The sequence below is a fragment of the Fukomys damarensis genome, unplaced genomic scaffold (genome assembly GCF_012274545.1).
Source record: "Fukomys damarensis isolate Sample0158 unplaced genomic scaffold, DMR_v1.0_HiC HiC_scaffold_16, whole genome shotgun sequence".
NCBI lineage: Eukaryota > Metazoa > Chordata > Mammalia > Rodentia > Bathyergidae > Fukomys > Fukomys damarensis.
In genome coordinates, this window is record NW_022900928.1 from 29,782,975 (window position 1) to 29,799,166 (window position 16,192).

General features: G+C 45.7%; 1 long non-coding RNA gene across 2 annotated transcripts; it reads right to left on the reverse strand.

Moving 5' to 3' along the window:
* Positions 1-935: 935 nt before the first annotated feature.
* Positions 936-15,346, reverse strand: LOC104855189. Of its 2 annotated transcripts, none has more exons than XR_778348.1 (4): positions 14,451-15,346; positions 12,338-12,541; positions 9,196-9,336; positions 936-1,859 (listed from the first exon to the last, which is right to left on the reverse strand). It is a non-coding gene; the product is annotated as an uncharacterized LOC104855189 (long non-coding RNA). The 2 variants fall into 2 exon arrangements; XR_778342.1 differs by having other exon boundaries at positions 936-1,985.
* Between the last annotated feature and the right edge of the window lie 846 nt (positions 15,347-16,192).

A 16,192-nucleotide genomic window follows, 5' to 3' on the forward strand; every position in this document is an offset into this window, starting at 1 on the left:
ATTTATATGCAGCCCTGTTCCTAGCTCTTGGAGTAGAAAACAAGGCCGCTTCCTCTCTGAGGGGAGAGATCTGATATAATCAACCAGTCACCAGCCAGCTGGCTAACTACCTCCCATGGTGCCAGTTTGTGGACTCAGCAGGGGCCTCTGCTGCTGATAGGTCTGCAGTAGGCATTGAGCCATGGTGAGTGGAAGTCCATGTCCTTGCCTTATGTGGCCTTCATTCTGGCTACTATAGCCACATCAGCCCATTAAACAAGCACTGGGTGGCTTGGAGGAGCTGCTGATTTATAACCATAGGTCATCTTATTCACCCAAGTGATAAGTGCTTTCTGTGTTACAGATACCCTCTGGTGGGCAGTTATGTGGGACGTGTCTACCTTCACATCCTGAGATTCTTCTGACAAGTTCAACCACACACTTCATTGGCACCAGTTTTGTTTACACGAAGATGCCAGTCACCTAAACAGCCCATTATCAATTAACTATCTATAAGCGAAAGTAAAGAAGTAGCCCAGGCCATCTCTTCTTGTCCCCAAAGTGGGTAATAAGATATATCCCCTGAGGCTCTGCCCCTGAAAGACTCCACCTCATCCCGTATTGCAGGACCAACCTTGATCAGAGTTGTAATCCAGTTTCATCTCTGGCTGGTGTCAGAATACAGTGCTGAAATATCCTTCTATAAACCAGGCCATCACTTTTGCCCCTCCCACCAGTTGCTGTTAAGGAACTCCCCGTGAGCTTATGGGTGTAGGTTCAGAGAGAAATGGGAAAAAGCACAGAGATAAGTGCCACTGACCCATAGTCAATTCTGCTAGCAAGGTAACTTGGTGTTCATGGTCAAACATCCATTTCTATCTGGACTCAGAGGAAGTCAAAAGTGGTTTTCAAATACATAAAGTTGTCCATACACATACACACAAAATTTGCTTTACTTTAAAAATCCTAGGGTTCTACAATGTGATTCTCTTGCCAGAACTTGTATGTGGTTCCACATGGCCTCCTGGCCTGCTACAAACACTACTGGTGCTGTGGGGTCACAAGGCGCAGTGGCAGGGCAGCTGGCCTGAATCTGCTGCATGGCTCTTCCTTGCTGCGAACTCCACTCCAAAATGGCAGCTGATACATGGGCTACCTGATGAATGAGTCAGAGCAATACAGTGGTATGTGGCGTACATTCCCCCCATCCAAACAGACTCACCAATAGCTATACCCTTTTTATGTGATGGGTAGTACAAGGCACCACAACTCACCTCTGGCTTTAGAAAAGATACCCTGACATGATTCTGGACCAAATGGACTCCAGTGTGAAAACCTTCTGAGCTTTTGCTGGCTCTATCTTTCTCTCTCTGAGATGTGTCACTTGTAGGACTTTCCTAAACACCCCATCCAATTAGCAAAATGACATCAGTATAATCAGACAGTTCAATGTCCTGTGAGATATCAAGCTCATCTGAGGTCCCCTTGAGCCCTATTATGACAGGGAACTGGAGAGGTAACATGGCTCTGGGGACAAAACAAGTAAAGGCATACCATTGTTCCTCATGCTACTTTTGATTTCCCATACTGATAGAAATGGAAAGAAAATATTTTCTCAGCCAATGGCTCCAGACGAGGTGTCAGGTCTGTGTGACTTCCTCCAGTAGGACAGGTGAACGGCAGCTTCTCTCAGCATCATCTTGTGATTATGTGTAGGAGAACAGGCTTTATTCTCTAGGACCCATCTGGTTTCTGCACCAGTCAAAATGCAAGTGAAGGGGATGTAACAGGAAGGACTGCCCCACGTCTCTTCCATCTTTGATGTGGGCATCCATTTCTGCAAGTCTCCAGCAGATGCACTGTTGTCTTTGCTATGCTTTCTGGGCAGAGGAGAGGTAGGTGAGAAACAGTTTCCAGACTTCTACTTGACACTTTCTCCGACAATCCACAGGCTAGGGAAGCAATGTGAGGACTCTTCTAGCTGCTGTCTCCTCCCAGCATTCATTCTGGAGATGGGAAAATAACCCCAGGATGGGGCATAATTCCACTGGCCCCTCAGTTAGAAGGTCTCAGGCTAAGACTGCAAGTGACACCTAGCCTTCCTACTCTCTATCAGTATCCCTCAGGACAACCTGCCTTTTCAGCCACCAGGCATAATCTGAGCCAGTGTCCAGTAACCTTCTGGATGGTCTGGGTCTTTCCTCAGAGGACCATTGTCCTGATAAATGCCCCAGGTCCCCCTTGGAGGGAGATTCATGGTGTGCACTTTCCTCAAAGGAACACAGAATTATCCCTTCCTTCTCTAACCAAAGGCTGTGAGCCTCTGAAACTGCTCAGTCTGGGAACTGAGTAAGAGGCGTGGCACATATTACCATAATTTGAGACAGGTTTCTTTCTGTATGTGTCAAGCAGAATCTTAGAAGACACCCATCTATTCCTCCCCCTGAGTTACTGTGATTGTTAATGACTCCAGTGGATCACTGAAACAATTCAATAACTGCTCCACGCCTGTAGCGTCTTGTGATAGTTGTTACCATTTATTTATTTCTGGTGGTCAAATGCTTCTATTCTTTTGGGCTCTCATTACCCATACTGAGATTAGGAACCTTTTGTTACAACCCCCTCCACAGCCATTTCTGGCCTACAGAAGAGGGCCACCAGAGAGCCCTTCAGCATGATGTGGTCCCCCATCCCATAATGCATTCCTCACTGCTCTGGGCGGGGGGTGCATCCTCCAGCTTCTCCTTGGGTAAATGGCTTGTATGGATTCTATCTGCCCCCAACATGCCTGCTTCTCTAAGCCTCCAGACTCTTCCCTGTTTTGGCTCCAAGAAGGTTCTGAAATGTCATCTTCATGCTGTGAAACTTTCAGGGTCTACACTTCAATTAGCCTAGCAGATAATTAAAACTGTTCTTGAGTGAAAATATTCCCAAATCCAGCTAGGGCACTATATCTGTGAACAAGCCCAATTGAATCTAATTTTCCCCCTTAGTTTAAATCCTTGAAATACTGATGCAAATTGACAAGGTCTTATAGTCTTTTATTGTATCGATTTATGGTGTAAATCTTGGGCTCCTCCTGTAGACTGGACTGGGTGGAACCTCTATCATGAACCACTGTCCCAGATACCACCCCCATGGGCTTTTATGAAGAAGGGGTGCTCAGAAACGTCAGGAGGGTCTGCCTCTGCTGGCAAAGGGGATCCAGGGAAATTCATGGATTCAAAATTCTCAGCTCCATTCATGTCTTCCCAGATGTCTCTACTCCTTCCCCATCAGTGCCCTTCCTTTTGTACAAGAGACTGGAGGTGGGAGGCATGCTATTTTGCCATCAGATCCTAGGTCTGGGCCTCAGTCATCCTTTACTCACACGTATAGGACACGAGGAACTGCTGAGCTGTCATGGAACCCTTCTGTTCACGTGTTCTCAATGATGTCATCATAATTTAAAATTTCTCCCCTCCTGTGTCCAGTTATGCATAATGGTGAAGGACAGGCTGCATGTATAATGGTATGTGCCAAATAGCCTAGGAGCATGGTAAGATGTAGATATACTCTATGATGGTCACACAACTGTGTAACTGCCTAAGGCTATGCTTCTTAGAATACATCCCTGTCATTTAATGGCATATGACCACAAATAGACTCTCTTGGGCTATATGGTGAGGCTAGGTGGCTCCACTATTTTTACAGTCTGAATCGTTGCCAAAGAGGGTAAGTGCCACAGCCATGCACTATCCCAAAGCCTGGCTGGCCTTCTAACCCACATAAACTCCATCCTGTATGACTACCAGTGACCATCCCATTTTCCTCAGCAGAGAGATTGTCCTCATATTGCAAAAATATAGACCCACTTGGAAACAGCCCAATTGCCCATCAACTGGAGACTGGATAAAGAAGATGTGGTTTTTCTATAAAATGGCTACTCAGCCATAAAGAATGAGAAATTAGAGACATTTATAGCTAAATGGATGCATATGGAGGCCATACTCTTCAGTGAGACAAATAGGACATACATATGTAAATATGGAATAGTTTCTCTGGTGTGAAAAACTAAAAGTGTAAGTAAGGTTTAAACTGTATAATTGAAAAAAATTAAAAACCAAAAAAACTCCACCAAAAGACTTCTACACTTAATTGACACTTTTAGCAGAATAGCTGGATACAAAGTCAACACCCCAAAATCAATAGCCTTCTTGTACACAAATAACATATTCACTGAGAGAGAAATTAGGGAAATAATTCCTTTCACAATACCATCCAAAAAAATGAAGTATCTAGGAATCAATCTAACAAAAGAAGCTAAAGACCTCTACACTGAAAACTACAGCACTCTGAAAAAAGAGATCAAAGAGGATATAAGAAAATGGGAAGATCTCCCCTGCTCCTGGGTAGGAAGAATTAACATAGTGAAAATGGCCATACTACCAAAACTGCTATACAGATTCAATGCAATCCCAATGGAAATTCCAACACTGTATTTCGCAGAACTAGAAAAAAGAATCCAAAAATTCATTTGGAACCATAAGAGACCCAGAATAGCAAAAGCCATCCTAGGCAACAGAGACATGGCAGCGGGTATAACAATTCCCAATTTGAAACTATACTGCAAAGCCACTGTGATAAAAACAGCATGGTACTGGCAAAGAAGCAGACCTGAGGATCAGTGGAACAGATTGGAAGACACAAAAACAACTCCAGATGTACTCAGCTACCTCATCTTTGACAAAGGAGTTGACCATCCCCACTGGAGGAAAGATAGCCTCTTTAATAAATGGTATTGGAAAAACTGGATTTCAACCTGCCAAAGATTAAAACTAGACCCTTATCTTTCATCATGCACTAAATTAAAATCCAAGTGGATTAAGGATCTAAATACTAAAACAGAAACACTAAACTTGCTGGAAGATGAGTTAGGCAGAACTCTTGAAGACATTGGCATAGGAAAAGACTTTATAAACAAATTCTCAGTAACAGGGAACTAGCAGAAACAATCAACAACTGGGATCTCATTTTATTAAAAATCTGCAATGCAAAAGAAACAACAACAGAACTAAGAGACAACCTACAATGTGGGAAAAATTTTTACCAGCTTCTTCTCAGACAAAGGACCATTATCTAGAATATATAAAGAACTCAAAACAATCACCCCCCCGAATATAAGGCCCCAATTAAAAAATGAGCATCTGAAATGAACAGACATTTCTCAGACAAAGAAGTAAAAGCAGCAAGTAAATATATGAAAAAATGTTCCACATCACTGGTCATTCAAGAAATGCAGATGAAAACAACACTGAGATTCCACCTCATCACACAAAGAATGGCTGCTATCAAGAAATCACTCAATAACAAATGTTGGCAGGGTTGTGGGGAGAAAGGAGCCATTGTTGGTGGGAGTGCAGACTAGTGCAACCACTGTGGAAATCAATATGGAGATACCTCAAAGAACCAGGACTAGAGGTTCCATTTGACCCAGCCATCCCTATGCTGGGTATCTTTCCAAAAGAATTAAAAGAATGATATCACAATGAGATATACACACCTATGTTTATAGTTGCAGTTTGTAATGGCTACAACTTGGAAACAGCCCATTTGCCCATCAATTGGAAACTGGATCAAGAAGATGTGGTTTTTCTATAAAATGGAATACTACTCAGCCATAAAGAATGAGACATTAGATTAATTCATAGGAAAATGGATACATTTTGAGGATATGCTCCTATGTGAAATAAATAAGTCACACATGTGAAAATACCGAATAATTTCTCTGGTGTGAAAAACTATAATAGTACATAAGATCCTAATGATATAATTGACCATGTGAAATAGGAAGAAAAGGGCTAAAGGTTTAGGGAAAATGGGGAGGGTAGGGAAAAGGTAATAAGGGAAAAGAAAAAATATGAGAAAATGAAAAAATGGAAATAAAGTGTTTGTAAATGGGGAGGGGAGGAGGGGGTGAAGGGAGGGCAGGGACAAGGGGAAAAGAATGAGAGCCAAGACCTGTCGTGTAAAGGTACAAGATCCCAATAATGAATGTAATTGTACTGTGTACCTTAAATGTACCAATAAACTCAATAAAAGAAAAAAAACTAAAATCAATCAATAAATAAATTGTATAATTGATAATGTGAAATAGGAAGAAAAGGGCTAAAGGAGTAGGGGAAGTGGGAAGGGTAGAGGAAAGAAAAGAAAGAAAAAATATAAGCAAAGGAAAAATGGAAACAAAGTTTTTGTAAATAGGAAAGGGTGGAGGGGGTGAAGGGAGGGCAAGGGTATAGGGGAAAAATTAAGAACCAAGACCTGTCATTTAAAGGTACAAGATCCCAATGATGAATGTAACTGTACTGTATACCTAAAATGTACCAATGAACTTAATGAGAAAAGAAAAATAGGAGCAACTCATGTCCACAATCTCTACTTTCTAGGCTGCTCTTGGCGTGTCAGGGTCCCTGTAGAGTCAAGCTGGAATAATTTGAGAGACCTTGTTCATAAAGGTGGTTGGGTCATAAAGAATGTGGCAGTGATTGAGGTTAATGATACCAGAACTGTCACCTCTCCAGGTCTGGGGGGTTTCAGGAAGGGAGATTTCAGGAGCCTAGAAGAAGAGAGTTGGGTGCCTCCAAAGAAGGAATGACCTTAGATGAAGACTACACTGTCCCTGTTGAGGAGAAGGCAGGGAAATAGAAATCCAAGGTCATGTCCTTAGGCCGTCTAACGTCCTGTTAGGGTTTTTCACTCACCAAACCTAGCAACACCCAGAGGCACAAGGCCCCTGGATATTGTCTGCATGGTCCAGCCTCCTGGGCCCAGAACAGCAAGTAAGGGCGAAGAGTGGATGTAGATGGGAGACCTCCAGACACAGTTTCTCTCCATAAGAAGAAAGAGGCAGAGCACATGTAGTTCATCCCGGCCAAAAAGAAGGGAAAGTCCTCTGGGGCAGCGGGAAGGAGGTATCTGAGGAGAAGAGTGCAGAAACAAATGTGCAGAGACCAGGAGTGCAGGGCGCATACAGATGGGGGCCTAGCTGCCTAGAAGCTCGGTGTTATCATGTGCAGCTGACAGGCAGGTCTGCACTCACATCCTGAGCCTAAATCTCCAGGGTTGATCTGGAAGACGCTCTATTTCTGGAGCCTATCCATCTTACAGCTAATTATCTCCCACTTTAGACACCCAGAGACCTCTGGAGACTCCCGTTACGGTGGTCCACACTGGGGTGGCTAACCTTATCTATGGCTCCAGCCCAGCATTCTACCCTGCTGTCCATCCATCATATATGGCTGGGGGCCTGGATCTCACCAGCTTATCTAAGCAAGGTCACCCTGTAGCCAGCTTCTCTGAGTGCCCAGCCCTGCCAGGCAGGCATGTTCCCAGGTCTGCTGGCCGCTGTCAGTAGCAGCTTTGACAGAAGAAAGAACAAGGTGATCACAGAGCCTAGAAGAGGAAACCTTCTCCCTGGAGTATTGGTGAAGAAGGTTTCAAGGAGGAGGTACCATGTTACTACATCTGGAGCGTCTATGGCAGTTCACCAGATTTAGAGGAGAACATGTGTGAGGGAGAAGGCAAGATACCCCAAAATCTGGAGGCACAGAGAATGCCACATTTCTGGTGGTTGGGAAGATGAAAAGGGATGATGCTGGAGAAATCTGCAAGGACCAAATAAAAAAGAGATTTAAATACCAGGCTTGGGAATTTAGATCTTACCTTAAAGACAAGGGGGCAGGTACTGGGGAGTACTATGAAGATTGATGGGTCTCGGTTTGCATTTTCCTCAGGTTGCAATTTTACTCATTTTATAGAAGAGGATACTGAGACCAAGGGCAGGTAAGAAACTTGCACAAGGTGAATCAAGCATGTAAGGCACATGTCATATTTTTGGAGCATATTAGCTCTTTGAACTCTTAGGGAGACAAGCAGTGTGGTATCATGCTTAGTTAGCTAAGCATAATGATGGAAAACCAACTCCAACATGGAGGGCTGTTGCAGCAACCACCATTTATCACACTCGAGAATCTACGGTCTAGGTAGGGCTGGGCAGGGAACCGTGTCTCAGTGCTGTGTGAATCCATGGCGCAGCTTGTTAAGGTGAAGTGTAGAGCAGGGCATGTCTATGGCTGGGGTGCAATTCCTGGGAAGGGTGCTCAGGTTGCCAACTGGTCTCCTTGGCCCTGACAGAGACTTAGAAACAGTCAAGGGATTAGGGTTGAGACCAACAGGTGGCAGGCAGAGAGTCAGGAGGCAGCTCCTCCTTGGTCAGTCCCTCTCCGTTTTAGGGGTTTGTCCCAGGGGGTTAAAGGTCACTCTGTCTGTCCCTCAGAAAAATGGAGGCCTTTGACTAAGAAGGGAAGTATAAGTGGGCTCTTTGCCAGCTCATCAAGGTGCAGGAGCTCCCGTGGGGTCTCCACCCACACTTGCACATCTCTACTGCTAGCTACTTTCTGCTCCTGGTTGTGGAGCCACTTGGCTTAAAGTTTCCATCCTCTTGAGTGAGAGGCCTACCTTGCTCTGACCTCAGCATCCTGGTCCCTGATCCACACTGTCTGCCCACTCCTCTCTCAACCCCACATAGCCAAGAAGCAGCAACAAACAGAAGGCAGAAGTAAATGGCACCCATGGAGCCTTCACCGTATTCCTTAGGAATCTTCTAGGTGGTCGGCATGTAATTGTCACACTCCCACAAGACAAGATGGACTTTCCCTGTCTTGTTCTCTGCTGGATCCCTAAGACCCATTGTGGCACATATTAGACATACAATAAATATGTGTTGAATTGTTGTCCTCATTTTTCTGCTGAGAAAACCAAAGCACAGGGAGGCGATTACCTGCTGAAGATCACATTCCCCTCAGGTGGCAGAGATGGGATTTAGAACCAAACTCCATGCTCTCAATCCCAATATGCATGCTGATTTTTAAAATACAATGTCAACCACCCTCTTATCTTTTCTTTTCCCAGGAAAACATCTCCTAATCCTTGATTATTCCTTAGAGAGGTAATAACAATAAGATTATATACATGGCATGATGGGATGCTCTTTTCATGTACCAACTTAATTGTAACATCATAACATCACGATGGAAGATGTCAGAGACATCTCCCACCTTGTTCACTGATGCATCCCAAAGCTAAGTCAGGCACATACTATATCCATAGTAGATATATAACAAACTAGGTAACTTTATGGATGAAGGACTGAAGTTCGGAGAGCTTAAAAATACTCACCCAAGGTGGCAGAATTAGTAAATGACAAAGCACTGACTTGGAGCCAGTCTCTGCTTCCAAAGATGTATTGCACCATACTGCTTGGCTTCTGTGTGTTTCAGTTTCCTCATCAGTTGAACAGGATCCCAAGGCTGAGGGCTTCTGTGTGGACAAAGGATATAATGGATGTGAAAATGGCCTGCAAATAGGGGAGTGGAACACTCTTCTCTGTTTCCCTCTCTGTGTCAGATGCCTGTGAAGGGCCTGGTGCAGAGTAAGAGCTAGGGGTGCTGTGGTGGAAAGCCTGGTGACAGTGGGAGATACCTACAGGGTAGATGTGAAACCAGGATGGAGGGGTGGATGGATGGATGGAAAGATGGATGGGTGGGTGGGTGGATAGAAGAGTGGATGGGTGGATAGGTAGGTAGATGCATAAGTGGATGGATAGATGGATGGATCATAGCTGGATGGGTAGATAGATGGGCAGATGGAAGGATGGTGATGGATGGAAATGAGTTTTGAAGAAAAAGAGTGTGGCCTCTGGTTTATCCAGCAGAGGGCACCAAGACTCCACTAACTGGCCTTCGATCGTGTGCTTGGCAGTGAAAAGCCTCCCGCAGGGAAGCGCACCTGTGATCAGAGCTGGGCTTCACCTGCAGCTTATTGGTATTTCCAATAGGTGAAAAGGTCAAGACACGGAGGACCAGCTCAGAGTCGTTGCAGGACAGAGGTGAGATGTAAAAAGTATAGGTCCCACCTGCTGCCGGTACAGGGCCTCAGAGAAAGGGATCACAGGTCCCAGTTCCTTTTTATAAAACAGAGAAACAGCTGCGCCCTTCTGTACTCAGACTAGATGAGATGCACGGTTGGGGTACCTGGTATACTGGAGGTCCTTGGAACTTCAGGTGAAGCATTTGGGGGCCCCAGGCCACAGCCAGTCAGTATGAAGTGGGTGTAAAGGTATCAATCTCTGAAGAGCCTACTGAGTTTTCTTTGAGAATAGAGGAAATTAACTGTATTAGAATGAAAGTGGTCTCTGAGGGATGAAGATGGTCTGGGGGAGCTGCTGGGAGGCAGGGGAAGATTGCTGAAGACTCAGGAGGCTGGGTTAAGTGAGCCCACTCTGCCACCCAGTGGAGACCAAATGCACACTGCATTGTCCACCTGGAGGCACAGGTGCAGGGTGGTAATGTGGGAAATTAATCGCTTAGTGTGGAACTTGACTTTCACCTCCCCAGCGGCTGGATGTGAATTTGTCATCTTAACGGGGTGTTAGGAGGCTGAGTTTTCCCTCTGGTGGTTATTTTTTATGCCGCTGTCACTCCCAGTTCCTGCCAGGGATTTATCATAGGGACAAGACCCAGCTGAACCGCATCAGAAGGAGTTTGTAGGCTCAGTAGGTTCCCTGCAGAAATCCAAACTCAGTTCTACACGACTGCAAAACACAAGTGGAGCAGAGCATGGTGGTGTATGCCTATAATCCCAGGAATCTGGGGGGCCAAGGCAGGAGGATTGAAAGTTGTGCCCAGCCTGGACAGTCTAGCAACTTAGTAAGCACTTGTCTCAAAATAAAAAAATTAAAAAAGGGTTGGGGATGTAGGTCAGTGTGAAGGCCTTGTATTCAATCCCTTAATGCCTCACCCATCAAAAAACAACCTTGAGCTGAGTTGCCCCAAAAGTGGCTATGCGGGAGCCGAGGGAACAGTCAGTCTGCCCAGAATATGAAGTGGCAAGTAGGCTTCAGGTTGTAAGCTGGTCCCCTGGCTCAGTGAGAGCAGATCTGGAGGCGGGTAGAGGATCACACAGAAAGGTTCTTTCAGTCTGTGCTTTTTCTTCTCATCAGGCAGTGTCCAGACCTGCTGAAGTGCTGCAGGCCGCTGCAGAGACAAGTAGGTCACAGTCACCATGGCCTAAACCCTCTCCTGCTGGGGCGGCAGCCAGTATCATTTTCACACTTCAGCAGCCCCAGTGCACCTCACCCAGAGACAGCCAATGCTTCCTGCCACCAGGAGGGTCTGCCCTTCCACCAGCGTGCCTGGTTGAGCTCCCCTGTGTTCCTCTGTGATAAAGCTCCTCTGGTGAATCCTATTCACTCGTCCAGCTTGCGGAGAGGTACATACCTGTGCATCTGCGGGATTCATGTTCTCTGGTCTCCTAGTCTATGCCAGCTATATTTATGATGCAGTGAGACAAGGATAACTGCCCTCGGCATGGCAAGGTTTGGAACCTGGCAGAGGGGAGAGTAGCTGTGTCTGGAACAGGACTCCTGATCTGGCAAACCCTGGCCCTCTGTCTGCATACATGTGCAGGTGGGTGAGTTGCCCCCTGGTACTTCACCCCAAGCCCCAGCTAAATGATGGAGCCAGACAGAAGCAACAGAGGGAAGGCTGGTGGAGACCTGCCAGTGGCACAGAGCCAATGGCACATAGCAAGGAGCTGATGGTAGAATCCAGAAATGATCAGCAATGAGGAGCGGAGCCCACACTTGTCAAAGGGAGGGCACAGGACTGAGTTTGCATCCTGGAGCACTGTCCAGTAGCTTTCCATGGCAGCATGTCTTCAGACTTCACTGAAGGCCAGGAACAGGACTGAGTGCAGAGCTGACACTAGGGTGTGGAGGAACCCACGCTGGCCCAGTGTCTCAGGGTCCTGGGGTAGGGAGTCAGGAAGGAGGCAGATCCTCTTTTGTGTTGATAAACCACAACTATGCACCTCCAAGGCTGGCCTGTCATAGCTTACTCTAACACCTGGGCCACCTTTTGGGAATCTTCTTGCTTCCTTCAGAGTTGCCTCATGGCTCCACCCGCAAAACACCAGACTGGGAACTCTGACTCCAGTGTGGTTCCTGTTGGGATAGTGTGTCTGACATATTTTATTTCTCTTGTGCCTTTTCCAGGACCAGGACTGGCTGCCAAAGGTCTGCTTCTACAAGCCAACTCCATAGCTCTCCACTCTGCCAATTCTTCAAATGTGGATTGTTACAGTGGGTAGAGGATAATATGGGCGGGACAGACTTGTGCTGGGCTGAAAGTTCTTCTTCTGACTGGCCTGTGCCTTGGGATCTGAGTTCCCCCTGCCTGTGATATAGAGGACAATGTGCCTGACTCCTTGGGTGACTTTGAGGTTGGTGTAGGGTGACAGGCACACATGGCATGGTACATACCTAGCAAATGTTTGCCAGATCTAGACTCCAGAAAGCGTGAGGGCAGGCTCTGAGGTGTGGAATCTGCAGGCTGGATGGGATTAAGCCAACTCTGAAGCCATGGGTGGGTCAGAAATCTCCCAGCTGAGTTTTGATCTGCATCCACATGGGGAACATTCCAAGAGCCAGGCTGGGGCTGGAAGCTTGCAATTAAGGCTGGAGACTCTAAAGAGAGGAAGCAGTCTTTAGGCGCTTGCAGCTGCGCCCAGCTGTCTGTGTCTGTGTGTATGTGTGCACGCACATGGACATGTGCACATGCACACACATGGGCTGGGGTTGCTTGTGGAGCTGATGTCTGTACTCTGGGATTGGGCTGTGGCAGTATTCCCACCATCTGAGCCTCATCTGGATTTCCGAGACTTCTTCAAGACAGAGGCAGCCAGCTGGGCCCATCATGCTTCCTGGAGTCAGACTTGCAGCTGCTGTTTCCATTACAGGGAGGAGCCTGGCTCTGGCAGGGGCTGCGTGGCATCCACTCCCAGTTCCCATTCCCCAGTTAGGGCACAAACAAGAAAGGAAGCTCTGAATGTGGATAAGGAAAAGGGTGGGAAGCTGGAACCACGGTGTCAGGAAAGACTGGGGCTGCAATGTTGGAGGGAGTTGGGAGCAGTGAACTAGTAGTAACGAGGTGAGAGGTGGAAAACAGAATTCAGAGCAAAGCTGTCAGCCAGGGAAGAGGTAGAAAACCAGTGAGGAGGGCAGAAAGAAAGACAGACATTATAGAAAAACAAGAGAAAGAGATTCAGAGAAAGAAAAATTAAAATAAGAAGTAAATGTTGAGAGAAAGAAATAGTCTTAGAAAGAGAAAAGAGGGGGAAAGACTATAATTAGAGGCAGAAGGTTAAGAATATAGGATAACAACACAAGGAGCAAATTAAAGGATGTATGTCAAGGATGGGAGGTTGGAGAGGATGGAGGAAAGAGGGGCCTTATCTAACCCTTTCCATACTTTCCAGATTTAAAAGCTGAGGCCTAATAAGATAAGTGGCAAAATCAAGTGCCAGTGACCGTGAGAGGAGAAAGAAACCTGAAGGAAAGATGACAGATGGACATAAAGTTCCAAAGGTGGGGAGAAAGGGAGAGACACGAGAGGGAAGAGAGGCCAGGTTGGCAGGCGAGGGACCCAGATACCCAGAGGAGTGGACCCGCCGGTGGCCAACAGACTCCAGGGTCTCCTGCCAGACCCAGGGCCTAGCCACAAGTAGAGATAATAGAAAGATGAGCAGGACACATGGCTGGGATATGGGGCAGAACTGACAAGATGCCATTTAGCAGACACTAACACAGAATTTCCCAGTGATGCAGTCTTTAGACCCCTTCCAACCAGAAATGCAATGAGAAGCGTACAGCCTGGAGGGGTATCTAGGAAATGCCAGCCCTGGAAATCACAGCCATGTACCTAGACATGAGGTGTCTCGATATGAGACTACCCAGCACAGGGCATTGGTGCTGTAACAGGGAGTATACAGGACAGTGAAATACAGCTCCCAGCGTGCTCAAGCACCCTTAGTGAACTTGACTTACAAAGGCACAGAAAGAAGCAGACTATGCATTTTAGAGAAAGGGCCTCAAATCAAGAGTCTCACCTCAAGATGTATTCTTAAGGTCCCAAGATTTCAGGGGGGATTGTAATTATGTGTTTTCATTTAATCGACAATATTTGAGTGCTCTTCCCAATTATAAAAACAAACGATTTTCTTTCCAGTGACAATTCAAAATTAAAAGACACTTTTATAGAATAAAACACACATTTCCGAAGTCAGGATTACTCAGGAAAGACATCCAGAGGATCAGATCTCTATCTACCTCCCCTGGGTGGAGTCCTGGGACCACAAGGGGGTGAGGTCCAGCATGGGCTGTTAGAGCACAGGCAGGGTGAGAAGGTGTCCACACGAATAGGGCGCAGTGGTTGTGGGGGATACGGATCACATGTGGTTACATGTGATCAAATAAATGCATGCAAGTGATCAGAAAACACACTGAATATTTAAACTGTTAAAAAACATATTACACTGAAAGACCCATCACCATCCATCCCCCTAGAAAATTTCTCCCTTGCTTTGAACACACTTACCCCATAATTCTTGCCACTTTCTGAAGTAGTTCTGGAGGTCCTCTCTCATGTGTATCTTTACTTGTGCTGTTGTGGATGCCTGGTTGTCCTGAACTGATTCAAAACATTAACCTTTCAAGGTCATTTTGACGTTGGGAAAGAGCCAGAAATCTCATGGTGCCAGATGTAGTGAATGAGAACACACTAAATGGTTTTACAAGCCGGCCTTTCTGTTGGGTGGCACTCAGCAGTAGCATTCACCATGTTTCTTTAATCACACCTCAGAAAGACACTCATGAAAGAGGACTTCCAGAACTGCTTCAGAAAGTGGCCAGGAGAATGGGATAATTGTGTTCAAAATAAGGGGGAGTATCTTGAGGAGAGTTAATGGCAATGTGTCTTTTATTGTAATAATTTTTAAAATTTTAAATATTCACTATATATTTCAGTAAACCCTTGCATATCAAAGTAATAGAAGCCAGGCTCCCTACTGTTAGGAAGGAGTGTAGCAAGTATGAAAAAAGACAAAAGAACCACTCCAGTGGTGTTGGATTGGCATTGGCAGCACTGGTATGAACTCATGGGGAGATATGCTCTCTGGCTGTCTTCACTGAGAGAGATCAAAGCCTCAAGCACTTGAATTTTGTCTTCTGAAGGGAGCTAGAGCCCCTTGTAGAAATGGTTGATTGCAGGCCTGGCACAGGGAAAGTATAAAAGCCTCGAATCGAAAATCTTGCTGTGCTAGAAAGGAAGTATATGCTCAAAGAACAGGGGGCACATCAATAAGGCCCAGAAAGTACTGTGCAGGAGTTCCCATAGGGCAAATCTGGATCTCTCTGTGCATCAAAATCAATAATGATAGTAATTGATTTTAACTCCTTGAATAAAATAAGAAACCATGAGTCCAAACTGTGAGAGAAGAAAGAAGGAGAGAGGGAGCATTCGAGGAAGCACGGGATATTTATACAGTCTCAAAATGCCTCCCCACGGAATAGTTACTGATTATAAGTGAGAAAGGGATCATTTTCTGCAGCGAATGTGCTATGGAGAAGCCTGGCAAATGCTCTCTGTGAGACCAAAGTGCACATCACCAGGGATGGGACACGTGGAAATCACACACCCTCTGACAGGAGGCAGCGAGGACACAGCGGCCTCTGGAATGGTCCTGTGGAAGATACCAAGCTTGAGTGCTGTTGTGAGCAGGCATCAGACAAGCAAAAAGTGAAGGGTGTTCGACAGAACTCGCCTGTAATTGCCAAGGTTACTTGAAGCCTAGCCACTGCTTCATGTGCTGACTGAGACCTGACAACACAAGACTTTGAACTGGACCTCTTGGTCATACAGGATAACAGGACAACTGCAGAAATCTTCATGGGCCTAAGGGGCAGATGAGGGCATTGCATCCACGCTTGGTTCCTGATTTTGATGATCCTATTGTGGTTATACAGGACAAGGTCTTTGTTTGTAGGAAACACTGGAATATTTGTTCAGGAAAAATAAATTCTGTATATTCTACTTGCAGGTCTCTGCACATTTGAAATCATTAATTAAAAAAAAAAATCTGCCCACAATAAATCTCTCAAGATGAAGTGTTTTTCATCAATGTGATCCCAAACCTTCAAAGAATGAATAAGCCCTGATTTGCACAACTTTGCCTTACCAAAATCAAAGGCGATGTGGTAAAGGAAAATTCTAAATTTATGGAACCTGTGAACATATATGCAAAAACATTCAAATAAAATACAAGCTAAGTCTAGGGCACT